At 41.1% G+C, this 16,040-nt stretch overlaps 1 pseudogene across 1 annotated transcript in view; it reads left to right on the top strand.

The window, feature by feature from the left end:
• The window catches only part of LOC149474369 (uncharacterized), a 40,861-nt pseudogene that overhangs the window by 6,737 nt on the left and 18,084 nt on the right, over positions 1-16,040 (top strand). The window contains exon 2 of the transcript XR_016311213.1: positions 8,407-8,646. The product of XR_016311213.1 is annotated as an uncharacterized LOC149474369 (transcript). The remainder of the gene's footprint in view (positions 1-8,406; positions 8,647-16,040) is intronic.

The following is a 16,040-nucleotide window of genomic DNA, read 5'->3' on the forward strand; positions in this document are numbered from 1 at the left end:
GAAGAAAATCATCAAGAAGGGGAAGAAATTAGGGATTCTCACAGAAAAGTAGGCCAGATATTTAATACCGAAGGTTCCCAGGACAATATATTACCGTCCAAAAATTCATAAACATATTTTAAAAAACCCTATAAGACCCTTTGTGAGCAGTATTGACTCTTTATTTTCTAGAACTGGAGAATATTTGGATTTCTTATAGTAACATATAGTAACAAATAAGGAGGCTTTTTCAAAAGATAGCAAGGAACTCATCAAACTATTTAGGGCCAATAGTGTTACAGGTGACATTAGTCAGTAGACATGGAGTCGCTGTATACTAGCATAGATCAGAAAGACACAAGGGAAGCTGTTAAGAGGGCATTAGAAAAGAAGACAGTTTTGAATAGAAAACAGAGAGAATTGAATTGTTGGATTTTGCCATGACTAACAACTTCTTTTGGTATAATAATACTTTTTTCCAGCAACTAAAGGGTATTGCAATGGGAGATTTTCTGATTAATTATTAGATTCTTATTTTGTGGGATTAGATACAGTGACCTTTGTGAATGGATCTGGGTACAACAATCACTTCCTTACCCTGTGTTTGGGGGAGACCAGAGATTGTTTGAGGATGGACATCTGGTGTGGGAGTTTACCATTTTTTGTAGTACTGTATCTTCTAGGGATTTATATATCTATATATATATCTATATATATATATCTATATCTATATATCTATATCTATATATATATCTATATATATATATTATATGTTTTTTTTATATTCCCATTTTTATTTTAATAGTTTTTAAATATTTTAGTCTCATTCTTGTTTTTCATTGAGAATTAAGGATATAGTTTATATATAATGTATTTTTTTTTTTCTTTGGTGGTTTTCTAACTAAATATTGGAATATTAAAATATCTGGTAAGAGTGCCCCTTTAACAGAATATTGGCCCTTTAAATATGCCTCCATGATAGTGGAGCAGAGAGGACCGTTTTTTCTGTTATAAGGTTCAAAATATATATTTTTTTCAGATTATAACATGTTTATTTAGCTTATGGAAATGTCTGTGTCTTGTTTGTATAATTGTTACCATGGCCACGATACACATAAATATGGCATAGGGGCTGGCACGTGTCATTCCACTCTGTGAGGATGTCTAGTGACTAGGGCGGGGCTTGCATGTGACATCACCACATAAGGCCATGGTTGGACTTGTGGCTTGTGGATCGTGGCCAGAGACAACCCTGCATTACATAATACTGCTGATTTACCAGTGTCAGTGGCACTATAATATGTGAGTGGCCTCTTGTTTTCTTACATAGTAAATAGATTTTATGGTTTTACGCTATTGGAGCTTCCCTCTTCTTTCTTTTTTAATGTTCTGTGTGATTGTCATATGGTCATAGGTCCTAGAGGTAGCAGAATGCAGATCCCCCCCAACATGAAGATGGTGAGTGACTAACTGGGTAGGAAAGTATTATAGGAACCTTTCTATTGCTGTCCTGCCTTGAATACTTAAGCTGGTCATACACTATACAATCTGATTGTACAATCTCCTTTTGGATCCACCATCAATGATGTAGTGAAAGGCCCTGCTTGGTTTGATACAAATTAATAAAATTGTGGTTTGTCCTTATACTACATAGTTTTGGTAATGCTAAAAAGATTGTACAGACATTGTACTATTTTCTTGTATAATGCAACCTTTTTCAACCAGGGTGCCCAGGCACCCTGGAGTGCCTTCAGGTTTCTTCAGGGGTGTCTTGACAAAATGCCTATAAATTTCCCAGAAATTGTAAACAAGCTGGCTGGTGGATCAAGCCTGCCTTTTATTTACACAAAGCCACAGGTTTTCATTGTGCGCCATTACAATCTTCAAGAGGCCAACATCCTAGCAACCAGTGACATAATCAATTGATAAGGAGGATGTTGGGCACCTGCACAGTATCCTTGTTTGCCCTCCCTTGCCCCTCTCCATCAGCACTGGGATCACATTAACTAAGTGAGGGAGAGAAACTGAGAGAAAAGAGAAACATTGAAATACCAGTCAGTACCAGTGTGCAAAGATATACAGTATATGCTTTGGAAGAGTAAATCACCTATAATGTTGGGTGTCCTACATTTGTGTGGATGTTGCTACTTTATTAACTATTATATTTTTTTACCCATTTTAGAATGGGGTGCCTCAGGTTGTGCATAATTTTAAAGGGTGCCTTGACTAAAAATAAGAATGTATGTAGTGGCAAGGTGTGCTGGGGTGTGCTGGAGGGTCTATTGATACTGGCTGCTGGGGGATATATTGTCGCTTAGTTCTGTATTCTCTAAAAGGGTAAGAAATGTGAGGTGGGTAGGAGGTCAAATCGAGGGACAGGCCTTGCTGGTGGGTATGGGGCCAGGGATAAGGGGTGACTTGGAAAATGGGAGTACCCAGATTTTTTCTTTGAGAAAAAAAGCCCTGAGGATATCAGAGACACTTGTGATACAAAAGTAGTATATTTCGGTTCCAAATGACAAAACTTAAAAATAAAAAGTTAAAACCAAAGCAAGCTTTTAAGATATAAAGTTCATTAACCTAGAACATAACCAGATATACTTTAGCTGCCTCCCAAAAAGTTTGTGCTTTAAAACTTGCAGTGATATCCTCTAATATGCTTTTGATGACATTAAAGAACTCTGGTCAGTATGCACTCTTGGTGTTGAAAACTTTTTCTTCCTTCCTTCCTTCAACCCGTTGACAAGTACCCTTTAAGAATCTAGAACTAATTAGTGTACTTTAGTGAACTGTGCTGAGTTGGCCAAAATGCAAGATGAAGAATTCCATACATGAGCTGATAACAGGTATTTGATGCCCTTTTTGCATCTATCACCGTCCTAAACATATTTTATATATATATATATATATATATATATATATATATATATATAAAATATATTTTGTCAGTGTTCCTTATTTTGTAGATGCAGCAATACCTAAAGATTGAAGGCTCATATTTACAAACCAGCTTCCTTCAGCCTGAGGATTTACAATTGGACAGAACTTCCCTGACAGTAATCTCACAGAAGCATGATTCCGGCTGCTAGTAAGGATCTGCTTAACCACTAGCCTATCGGGCACTTTTATCCCCTTCCTTTCCCCTTCACTATAAATGAAAAAAGACCAAAAATTTTGAAAAAAAAAGCTTTTCTTTGTTTCTGTTATAACATTTTACAAATAAATTATCCTTCTACACAAATGTAGGCCAAATATATTCTGCTGCATGTCTTTGGTGAAATAACTCAAATCAGTGTTTATTATTTAGTTGGTACAAAAGTTATAGACTCCATGAACTATGGTATATATCTAAAAATTATTAAATCCTGATGTACTGACAGCTGATCTCATTTCTTGAGGCCCAAAACTGCCAGGACAGTACAAATACCCCCGAAATTACCATTTTTCGGAAATTAGACAGTCTAAGATATTTAGTAAGATGCATGGCAAGTTTTTTGAAGTTGTAATTTTTGTCATAATTTTGTGGAAAATTAATAAAATATATTTTTTTTACATACTGTCACCAATGCAGTACAGAGTTATCATATAACTGGAGTGGTGGTGATCAGGGACACTGACTGGTGACAGTATGTAAAAAAAAATATTTTAATTTTAATAAAACAAAAAAACAATTATTACTTTTTAAGGTACCATAGAAACATTGTACTACTCTGGGCAAGTGATAAGGATTTATTTTTTTTCTATTACTATGATTGCTTATACCAGTGGTGGGCAACCTTTTTTTTCAACTGAGCCAAATCTCGCCAAAACCACGATTGAAATTTATTTTGAGAGCCACATTTTTAAAACTGAAAATACATAGGATGGTACACTGTTTTTAGTTTCGATAAGTTTTTATAGTAATTCATCCCCCATAGTAATTCATCCCCCATATAGTAATTCATCCCCCATAGTAATTCATCCCCCATATAGTAATTCATCCCCCATATAGTAATTCATCCCCCATATAGTAATTCATCCCCCATAGTAATTCATCCCCCATATAGTAATTCATCCCCCATAGTAATTCATCCCCCATATAGTAATTCATCCCCCATAGTAATTCATCCCCCATATAGTAATTCATTGCCCATAGTAATTCATCCCCGATATAGTAATTCATCCCCCATATAGTAATTCATCCCCCATAGTAATTCATCCCCCCTATAGTAATTCATCCCCCCTATAGTAATTCATCCCCCATAGTAATTCATCCCCCATATAGTAATTCATCCCCCATAGTAATTCATCCCCCATATAGTAATTCATCCCCCATAGTAATTCATCCCCCGTATAGTAATTCATCCCCCATATAGTAATTCATCCCCCATATTAATTCATCTCTCATATAGTAATTCATCCCCCATATAGTAGTAGTAAGTAAGTAGCAAGTAGTAAGCCAAGTCCCCCCTGTGTCAATTCACTTACCTTTGCTCCGTGCGTTCCTCTCGCCGTGCTCCCGCGCAGTTCCGGTCTTCAGGGCGGACTGTGAGAGGAGCCTAGCTCCTCTCACGTTCGTCACGCTGCCCCGCCTACACACATCCTGACAGCCAATCACTGGCTATCAGGATGTGAGTGGCAGCGAGACTGGCCAATCATTGCATTTGAGCGCGCTGCCCTGGCTGTTTTTTTTTTGGATCACGCTGCAGAGTCCCTGCCGCCCGAGAGGAGGGAGGGGGCGGGCGCCCGGCACACAAGAGCCGCATTAAAGCATGTAAAGAGCCGCATGTGGCTCGCGAGCCACGGCTTGCCGACCACTGGCTTATACCAACAAATTACATTGGTATAGGCAAGCATTTTTACTGAATGAAACTGATTCATTCAGTAGTTTTTGTTGTGATCAGCTGTAATTGGCCATAGCTGATCACATGCTACATGGGCTGTGATTGTCTCAGTCTGTACATGTGATCACTGTGACCAATCACAGCTTGCAGCACAGTTGTGAGCAGTGAATGACATGAAAGGAAGCCATTCATTGTTTACAGCTGGCATTTGATCTGCTGTGGTTGGTCACAGCAACCACATGACACTGGCAGCAGGCCGGCTGAGTGATCTGTCTTCATCAGTGTCCCGTGGACACAGCCAGTGAAAAATTGTGCCAGACCGTTGCCCGAGATCCTAGGAGGACGTTATATGATGTCCTCATAGGATAATAGGGTTTGGCTTGGCTGCCATTGTACAATAGGCTAGGCAGGAAAAAGTTAAAATGGTGTTTGATGCAGAAGAGAATCGAATGTCTGCCATCAGGGTGCAACCCTCTCCTATTGGATTATTGAGAATGAACACTACATTTGGGCCAGCACAGTGCAATTACACAATTATTAAGCAAGTGAGTATTTTGACCAAATCATAATTTTTATGCATATTGTCCAACTCCAAGCTGTATAAACTTGAATGCTTATTGGATTTAACCACTTGCCTACTAGGCACTTATACCCCCTTATTTACCAGGCCAATTTTCAGCTTTCAGCGCTGTTGCACTTTCATTGACAATTGCGTGGTCATGCAAGATTGTACCCATATGAAATTTTTATCATTTTTTTCTCACAAATAGAGCTTTTTTTTGGTGGTAATTAATCGCTGCTGGGCACTTTACTTTTTGTGCCAAAAGCAAACAAAGTGAAAAAAAATGTGAAAAAAAAAGTTTCTTTGTTTCTATTATAAGATTTTTCAAACAGGTAATTTTTCTCCTTCACTGATGTGCATTGATGAGGCAGCACTGATGGGCACTGATAGGCGGCACTGATGGGCACTGATAGGCGGCACTGATGGGCACTGATAGGCAGCACTGAAGGGCACTGATAGGCGGCACTGATAGGCGGCACTAATGAGGTGTCACGGATAGGTGGCACTGATATGCGGCACTGATTGGTGGCACTGATAGGCGACCCTGATAATGGGTACTGATAGACAGCACTAATAGGTGGCACTGACTGACATCACTGCTGGGCACTGACTGGCAGCACTGCTGGGCACTGACTGGTGGCACTGACTGGCACCACTGCTGGGCACTGACTGGTGGCACTGACTGGCAGCACTGCTGGGCTGCACTGATGGGCGCTGGTGGGTGGCACTGGTGGGCACAGGTGGGTGGCACTGGTGGGCACAGGTGGGTGGGCACAGGTAGGTGGCACTACTGGGCACAAGTAGGTGGCACTTCTGAGCACAGGTGATGACACTGCTGGGTGGCACAGGTGAGCGCACTGCTGGGCACAGGTGGGTGCATTGCTGGGCACAGTTTGGCGCACTGCTGGGCACAGGTGGGCGTAACTTGTGTGTGGCACTGCTGGGCACTGATCATCAGGGCACTGCTGATCAGTGCCCTGATGATCGGTGCCGATCCCCACTCTGACAACTGCCGGTTTTCGGCTGTACTTTCCTCACGATCTGACAGCGTGAGGAAAGTTCAGCTGAGAACCGGCATTTGCATTTCCCGCTAATCAGCGTGTCATTGGACACGGCTGATCACGTGGTAAAAGGCCGCTGTGATTGGCCTTTTACCACGTCACATGATCAGCTGTGTCCGTAGGACACAGCGATCACGGAGATCGCCGGGTGCGCGCCCCCGGGGGCGCGCAGGAGAGTGCATTCTGGGAGGACGTCATATGACGTCCACCCAGAACTCGCCGGCCGCAGTGCAGCTGTCATTCGGCTATCTGCGGTCGGCAAGTAGTTAAGCATATCAGGTAATGTGTGTTTGTGTAATGAGGGAGGGTGTAGCCTAAGGAGATCAACACCCTATATCATAATTATTAGGCAGCTTTTTTTCCTCAGGCAAATGGGCAAAAAGAGATTTAACAGACTCTGAAAACTCAAAAATTGTTTAAAAGTCTTTCAGAGGGATGCAGCACTCTTGAAATTGCAAAGCGATCACAGAACCATCAAACGTTTTGTTGCAAATAGTCAACAGGGTCACAAGAAACGAGTTAAAAAAAGATGCAAATTAACTGCCAAAGATTTGAGAAGAATCAAACGTGGAGCTACCAGGAACCCATTATCCTCCAGTGCTCTCATATTCCATAACTGCAAACTACCTGGAGTGATGGCCCAAGGTAAACCCGACCACCACTGAACAAGACACATAAGTTGAGATGTTAAGACTGGGCCAAGAAATATCTGAAGACAGATTTTTCAAAGGTTTTATGGACTGATGAGATGAGAGTGATTCATGATGGACCAGATGGATGGGCCTGTGGCTGGATCAGACATGGGCACAGAGCTCCATTTCAACTCAGAAAGGTGGAGGTGGGGTACTGGTATGGGCTGATATTATTTAAGATGAGCTTGTTGAACCTTTTCAGGTCGAAGATGGACTCAAAATCAACTCCCAAACCAGTTCTTAGAAGACACTTTCTTCAAGCAGTGGTACAGGAAAAAGTCTGCATCTTTCAAGAAGACCATGATATTTTTGTAGGACAGTGCTCCATCGCATACATCAAAGTACTCCACTGCATGGCTAGCCAGTAAATGCCTTAAAGATGAAAGAATAATGACATGGCCCCCTTCCTCACCTCACCTAAACCCTATTGAGAACTTGTGGGACCTTCTTAAATGGGAGATTTATGGTGAAGGAAAGCAGTGCACCTCTCTGATCAGTGTCTGGGAAGCTGTGGTTGCTGCTGCACAAAAAGTTGATCAGCAGATCAAGGAACTGACAGACTCCATGAATGGAAGGCTTATGACTGTTATTGCAAAGAAAGGTGGCTATATTGGTCACTGATTTTTTTAATGTCAGAAATGTTTATTTGTACATTTTGGGTTATTATTCTCACTTTAACAGATGAAAACAAATGAGATGGGAAATTCTTTGTTTTTTATTTAGTTGCATAATAATTCTGCACACCAATAGTTGCCCAATAATTGTGCACACATAGATATTCTACTAAGAAAGCCAAAACCTCACTTTTACTTTTTAAATGTTCAGGTTTGAGGTTTATTAACATTTTGGATTGACCGAGAGCACTGTAGTTGTTCAATAATGAAATTAATCCTCAAAAATACAACTTGACCAATAATTGTGCACACAGTTTAATTAGTTCCTAAATTTTTGGGTGTGCTTGGCAGGTGTCAAAATTACCTAATAAGTACCCCAGTTTTAGAATCTGTCTGCATATTACCTTTCAGACCCATATAATTATAGTGTGTTTTATTTTATTTTCAAATGAAAAAATGGTGCTACATAGGTATTTAGCATATACGGTTGAAATAAAGACACCAGACTATCCATCTCAATCTATGACCATACCTAGGACCATACATTTCCACGACCTGTTAAAAACTCATACTTGCAGTATTCATGCATTTATATAATCACAGAATTGTTTCTTTTTTATCAGTGGTATGGTGTATTAATGTTTTTCTGAAATAAGTGCTTGATTGATCTTCTAGATCTAGACCCTCAGAAGAAAGATTTCCTTCTTGGTTCTGATGTCACTCGAAAATGCTCATGCCCAAATGAAGCTGAATCACAGTGTTCCGGTTCATACCCTAAGAACAGCAATACTAAAGAATTCCGCTATAAAGATTCACTGTTTGTACTCATTTCAAACTTCTGCAAAAAAAATGAAGGCAAATATGTTTGCGTTAAAAATGGCTTTTTTGACGCAAGAACATTTGAGTTGATAGAACGTAAGTATGAAATTCCACATTAAATGTAATAAGCAAATATTTTAAAACCAACTTCTTGTATCATTCGCATAAGTGAAAGCTATTCTAAGTTGCCCCACTGCCTCTGGAAAATTACAGATGGAAGATGATTAGGCTCTGGAGAGATGGCTCCGGAGCAACTTATCTAAATTAAATGTTAAATAAGACCTATTTTAAGATTAAAGGGTCAGTCCAGTAGAAAATAAAATTTGAGGTAACTCTTACTTAAAAGCAACAAAAATTATATATTGAAGCTTACCAGTCCTTAAAGTGTTACTAAACCCAGGACCCTGCAATTATTTTAGTAAATATAAACTGCTAAATACCTTTTCTCATCAGTAGTATATAGTAGTCTTGTGACTTCTATCAGTGTCCAGCAGAGCACTGATTAAAGCTTGTAGGAGGAGTTTTATTTCTGCTCTAGGAGGATGCAGAACCCCTGATCTCTGTCTGGACAGTGCTGATTGGCCATGTGGTGATCACATGCACGCTCCCAAGAAAAAAACAAAAACCTCTCTAGCAATACACACCAAGCTGAGCATGTACAGAGTGCCTCCACATGATATGTCTTATCAGGAGATAAAGGGGAGGGCACTGGAAGAAGGACAGGGCCAGAGAACACAGGATCAAACAGCCTTTTTACACAATGCAGATGATTAACCCCTTAGATTCCACAGTGAGTATAACAAGCATGATTTACTGCATATACAGACTGATTTTACTGTTGTGGGTTTTGTAACACTTTAAATGGTTGGTTCAGATCACATGCAGTCTAGTGCATTTTTTTCTGCATCAAAAACACATAGACAGTAGGTTAAATGGATGCCAATGCCATAGTTCTTACCATTGCAGTGCGTTCCAGTACAGTCAACAAAAGTAGAACATGCTGTATTTGTTCTGCATGGAACTGCACTGGAACAAGGCAAAGCACAAAAAAAAACCACACTGGAATACAACTAATCACATCAAAGGGGCACCAAAAGCACATGTCACCAATTAGCCCCTCTCACACTGGTGCAACTTCTGATGTGACTTGAGTCGCACAGAATAGCATGACAAGGAAAACCACCTTGTTTTCAATGATACCCTGCGATTTCAGCACCATAGACTTCTTTATTAACTCACAGAAGTTGCATCAGCATTAGATATGGAGCAATTCCTATGAGACTTTGGTAAGATAAGTGTTTGTTTAACCCTCACCTCTCCACACAGGTCATCCTTGCTTCCTAAAAACTCTCCTCCCAATCACAATCCATTCACACCTGAGCGTAGCGGAAACACACATTCTCGCACTAATTTTTTGTGCATTTTTCACAGGTAAATGCATGTCATGCGTAGGGCAGCCCATTCACTTGAATGCATGATAATCATTTCAAAGTAGCTCAAGAACATTTTTGGTCGTGGAACGATTTGTGCGCATTTCAGTAGGATTATAGCATGTTTTGTTGCATGAGAAATGCACAGCAAAACACGTGACTGCTAACTGGGAATGGGGTGTCATGAACAATTAGGCTGCATTCCCATTTGTGTGTTTCCAAACAATCAGCAACCCGCACAGAAAATGTGCGATTTACAGCGAGTTTTGTAAATGTGTTGCAAACACCCATCACCTTTGCATTTTCCATTATGGTGATGCAAGTGTAATGTGGGTTTGCAGCATGATTCTGAAACACAAGGCAAAGCACGCCTTTTCTATGTGGGTTGCCATGCGTTCAAAAATGCATAGATGTGAATGCAGCATTGTTAATGATACCCCAATTGCAGCTAGCATGCCATTACGGCGACACAAGTGTGATGTGTGTTTGCAGTGCGTTTCTGAAACACACGGCAAAGCGCACGTCTTGTGTGCTGTTTGCTGCAAATGTGGGAAACTCAGAAGTGAATGCATTGCAATGCAAGCAGCACACTGTGAGTTTTCAGTGCGTTTTTGTGCACTTTGCCATGCATTCAGAAATGTGCAGCCAAATTGTTAATGACGCCCCAGTTGCAGTTAGCATGCCATTATGGCAATGCAAGCACAATGCATGTTTGCGGTGCATTTCCAAGATGCACGGCAAAGTGCACCTTTTCTGGGTGGGTTGCTGCGCATTCAGAAACACAGATGTGAATACATCCTAATTGTTAATAACACCCCATTCACGGTTAGCAGTTGCATGTTTTTCTACAACATGTCTGCATTTTATCGCAGCACATCGCAGCACAGCCGTATACTGCATTGCAGCGTGAATGGGACACGGGAAACAATTGTTTCTTGTGTGTTCCTGCGGTGACAGATGTTTTACACTGCAGTAAAATGACTATCACAGCACATAATTTGAATTAGTCCTTAACCTCTTATTGCCGGCCAAACGCAAATGCGCGGCCTCCCGCCGTCTGGGCCTAGGCGCCGAGTGGCCGCACATTTGCGTTCTATTAAAAAAAAAAAAGGGGTGAGAGTGCGCGTCCTGCGCGCTCCCAGCACACATGTCTGGTACTCACGATCATGTGACCACCATGACGGTGTGTCACGGCGGTCACATGGCCCTAAACCCCGCCCCGCCTCCCGGCTTCTGAAGCCCTTAAAGGTCCGGGAGGCACCAGTGCCAAGGGGTTAAGGGTTGGTAAGCTGTAATATATTATTATTTAGTTTTTGACTTTAGATACACTTTAAAGATAGTTTCTGATAAAGTGAATAACACACTACTTGTTGTTTTGAGACCTTAACGCCACAATATTTGATTCTAGTCACCCTAAAGAATTATACATTTACACTTTATTAGGTACAAATTGCTAATCAACCAATCACATGACAGCAACTCAATGTATTTAAGCATCTGGACGTGGGGAAGACCACTTGCTGAAGTTCAAACCGATCATCAAAATGGGGAAGAAAGGGGCTTTAAGTGACTTTTAACATGGTTGTTGGTACCAGATGGGCTGCTCTGAGAATTTGCTGCTGATCTACTGGGATTTTCATGCACAACTATCGCTAGGGATTACAGAGAATGGTCAGAAAAAGAGGAAATATCCAGTGATCAGCAGTTGTGTGGATAAAAATGCCTTGTTGATGTCAGAGGTCAAAGGAGAATGGGCGGATGATAGAAAGGCAACAGTTCATGTCAATATGGACCAAAATCTCTGAGGGATGTTTCCAATACCTTGTTGAATCTATGCCACGAAGAATTAAGGCAGTTGTGAAGGCAAACGGGGAACAACCCGGTACTAGCAAGGTATACCTAACAAAGTGGCTGTTGAGCGTAGTTTGAATCTCAGTTTTCCTGCAACCTGTATAATGTGCAATAAAGAAGGTAGAATTAAGCTTAGAAAGTAGGTACATTTTGGGAGTCTTAAGTGGAGACTTACTCATCAAAATCCCAGATAAAAGGCTTGTGTCAGGTTGTTAAAAACTTTCTTGGACTTTCTAGAGAACTGTTTAGGACTTCCTGGGCCTTAGTCTTATGTGTTAACAATTTTGATGCTGTCACTTCTTCTGGTTTTTATTTCTTAGACACACTTTTTTGCTCAATATACATAAGAACTTGGATATGTAACCAACCTACCTACCATCCTTCCTTCCCTCCTCACAAAAATCTGGAAATAATTGGTGTACTGTGTTAGCAAAAATTCAAGATGTAGCGTTGATTCTCATTGATCCACCAGAAGAAAGTTCCACGCATTGGGCTGATGACAGGCATTTAATGCTCTCTTGCATCCATCACTCTTCTAAATATAGTCTTATATGTTGTCAGTGTTCTTTTTTCTGTAGCCGAAATAATACTTGCACATTCAAGGTTCATGTTTACAAATCAGCTTCTCTTATGGTTTTACACCTGAAGCTCGAAGCTCCAAAACAGTCAGGGAGAAAAAAAAAAAATTATTCTCTATGGAGGTGGTTCACACCTCCACGCCAAATCACCTGCAACCAAACACCTGAAGCTCAAAAAAAGTTTTGGAGCTACTTTTATAGCTCAATTTGGGCAGATTGGTGCGTTTTGGAGCAGCTGAAGGCAGAAACGCATAGCAACAAATGATGTAACAGATGACAGCTTTCTCTATTTGCTAATACAAAAACATCAAAGCTCCAAAACACTTGGAAAACTGTACAAAAACTCTAAAAAAAAAGCATACTAACGCACAACAAAATGCGACACTCAGCTGTAAATGCAGCCTAAGACTGAGGATTTACTATGACAGGACTTCACTGAGAGTATTCTCCTAACATGTAGGAATGCAGAATCATCAGCCCATAGGTCCTGGTTCATTCCTGGTGGATCAGTGAAAATGAACACTACATCTTGCATTTGGGCCAGCACAGAAAAGTTAAGTACTGTAAACTAGTGTCTGATATTTCAAGGGTGCTTGACAGGGGACAGAATGGCCTAATAAGCCTTCTACTTCATAATATGTCTGCTGATTGTCTGTCACATGTATTGATACTGTTTATATAAAAAATCCAAATGGGATTGCTGCACTTAAAATTTATTAAATAAACAAAAATAACAAACTCTTACAAAAAACTCTTACAAAAAAAAGCAGAAGTTTTCCATTTTACCAGCTTGGGGCTAGTCTGGCAGTACGCTTCTTCGGGTAAACAGAATTGGGCTAGCTTGGCAGCGCCCTTCTACAGGTATACCTTTTTGGACTAGTTCGGTAGTGTCTTTCTTCAGGTAAACCAATTCGGACTTATCCGGTAGTGTCCTTCTTCAGGCAAACAGCTTAAGGCTAGTCTGGTAGTGTCCTTTTTCAGGTAAACAGTTTTGGTCTAGTCTGGTAGTGCCCTCTTTCAGGTAACAGTTTTGGGCTAGTCTGGTAGTGCCCTTCTTCAGGTATCAGTTTTGGGCTAGTCTGGTAGTGCCCTTCTTCAGGTAAACAGTTTCAGGCCAGTGTGGCAGTGCCCTTCTTCAGGTAAGCAGTTTCCGGCTAGTCTGGCAGTGCCCTTCATCAGGTAAACAGTTTCGGGCCAGTGTGGCAGTGCCCTTCAGGTAAACAGTTTCAGGCTAGTCTGGTAGTGCTCTTTTTCAGGTATCAGTTTTGGGATAGTCTGGTAGTGCCCTTCTTCAGGTAAACAGTTTCAAACCAGTGTGGCAGTGCCCTTCTTTAGGTAAACAGTTTTGGGCTAGTCTGGGAGTGTCCTTTGGACTAGTCTTGTAGTGCCCTTCCTCAGGTAAACAGTTTCAGGCTAGTCTGGTACTGCCCTTCTTCAGGTATAGAGTTTCGGGCCAGTGTTGCGGTGTCCTTCTTTAGGTAAACATTTTCAGGCTAGTCTGGTAGTGCCCTTCATCAGGTAAACAGTTTTGGGCTAGTCTGTCAGTGCCCTTCTTCAGGTAAACAGTTTTGGGCTAGTTTGGTAGTGCTCTTCTTCAGATAAACAGTTTTGGGCTAGTCTGGTAGTGCCCATCTTCAGCTAAACAGTTTTGGGCTAGTCTGGTAGTGCCCTTTTTCAGGCAAACAGTTTTGGGCCAGTGTGGCAGTGTCCTTCTTCAGGTAAACAGTTTCAGGCTAGTCTGGTAGTACCCTTCTTCAGGTAAACAGTTTTTGGATAGTCTGGCCCTCCTCCCCTGTTCCTTTCTTCAGGTAAACAGTTTCAGGCTAGTCTGGCAGTGCCATTCTTCAGTAAACAGGTTTGGGCTAGTCTTGTAGCACCCTTCTTCAGTAAGGAACACATCTAAGTAATTTCACAAAACTACACACTTGTATACAATTTAGGCAATCTGGAACCAAATAAATAATCTCACAACTAATGTTAAACAACTAGAATACATTGTATAGTCACTTAGCAGAGAGTAAATCAACAAATTAAGCACACTCCCCAACATCACTCAGAGGGCTTCCTGGTAATAACCTAGTTTTTAAAATACAGTGTGATTACTTCAAATGTAACTGATGTGACCCAAGAAAAATAATACAAATACTCTCCACACTGTAAAAATTAGAGCATTCATATAAAAAGATACAAATCAAAATCACAATTAAGTCCCTTGGGCTGCAATGTGTCCAAAGGATGGATCCACTGCACCTCACATTTACTCAGAGATAGCTCTTGATTTCCTCCTCCCCAATCTGATTTACTTCATCAATCACCATGAATTTGAGTTGAGAAATAGTATGTCCTTTTTCTATCAAATGTCTCGCAAGAGGCAATTGCACTAATTTGTCCCTAATCAAATATTTGTTATGGGCATTCCAATCTTTAATTTCTGTGTCGATTCTCCCACATAAAGTAATCCACATGGACTCCTAATGATGTAAACCTGCAGGATATAATAGAAGTCTATGCAGCTAACCCACAGGAAAACCACAGATTCACTGCTAAAAAATGTATCACTGGGCAAGTGAAACACTATTGCAGCCGTGTTGATTTCTATACCCAAGAAGGATAGCACAGTTGCAGGGCCTTCAGTTTTGTCTGCAGACAGTGGAATGCCAAGCTGCTCACAGGTATCCTGAAAAACAGAAAGGAGCCATCGGCACTGGCCACATGAAATCGCACAACCCATGGGGAGGCACATGTCAAAAAGTAGCTTCCCTGAATGTGGCAGCCCAGTAGGTGAAAACATTCCAGGTGCAAGGGAAGGAGGCGGAAAGACCAACTCAATGTCCGCCTTAGCCAATAAAGTCGAATGACCAGCAGACCTACTCAGGTGGAAATCTTTGTCAAATGAGACATATTGGACCCAGGATTTCTCCTTATCAATGTCGTTGTTTACTGAAGAGCCAGAAGGATAGGAAAGGTAGTGCATGAGGTAGAATTTACTCTCTTTCTTCTTGGGAACCATGCCAGGTAAATTTTCAGGTTATGGAAAGGGGGAAAATCGAACTGGCCAGCAATATGCCCCAGTTCCAGCTCCTTCTAGAGCTTCTTGGCCATGACGAGTTCAAATTGAACAGCAGACTTTAAATTTGATGACATAGTAAGCTCGTCGGAGGTATAAGGGGATCCAGAATTCACAGTCAAACCTGTCTTTCAAGATTAAAGCCTCCCTATTGAGGGGGTAATGGTCTAGCCAGTGATGCATCCTTGGGATGTTCACCGTTGTCCTCTGCCTTAGAAAGGTCAGGCTTAGCCACAGGCTCCGTAGGTGGTTGTTTGCTTTTCTTGAAGCATCAGATGGCTTGTCGCTCTGGACTCATAAATCCACTTGTCGTGATTTGTCTACCATCTCCCTGTCAGGAGGCACCAGCATGAGCAAGTCAATGAATTTGAAATACCAGATCTTATCCTTGATGTCTGTGGGCAGATGTATGCCGGTTGGCGAAACTGTCCATAGAAGGCCTCCTACAATATCACCCAGAACTAACTGTGGGCATCTGAACACCTATGCAGGACAAAACAGATTTAACAACTTCAAATATGCAGTCTTTTGGTGTGCCTGCATCGCAGGACCTACCCCAAACTA

The sequence above is a fragment of the Staurois parvus genome, unplaced genomic scaffold, assembly GCF_062004578.1.
Source record: "Staurois parvus isolate SC_StPar_1 unplaced genomic scaffold, SC_StPar_1.0 ptg000006l, whole genome shotgun sequence".
NCBI classification, from domain to species: Eukaryota; Metazoa; Chordata; class Amphibia; order Anura; family Ranidae; genus Staurois; species Staurois parvus.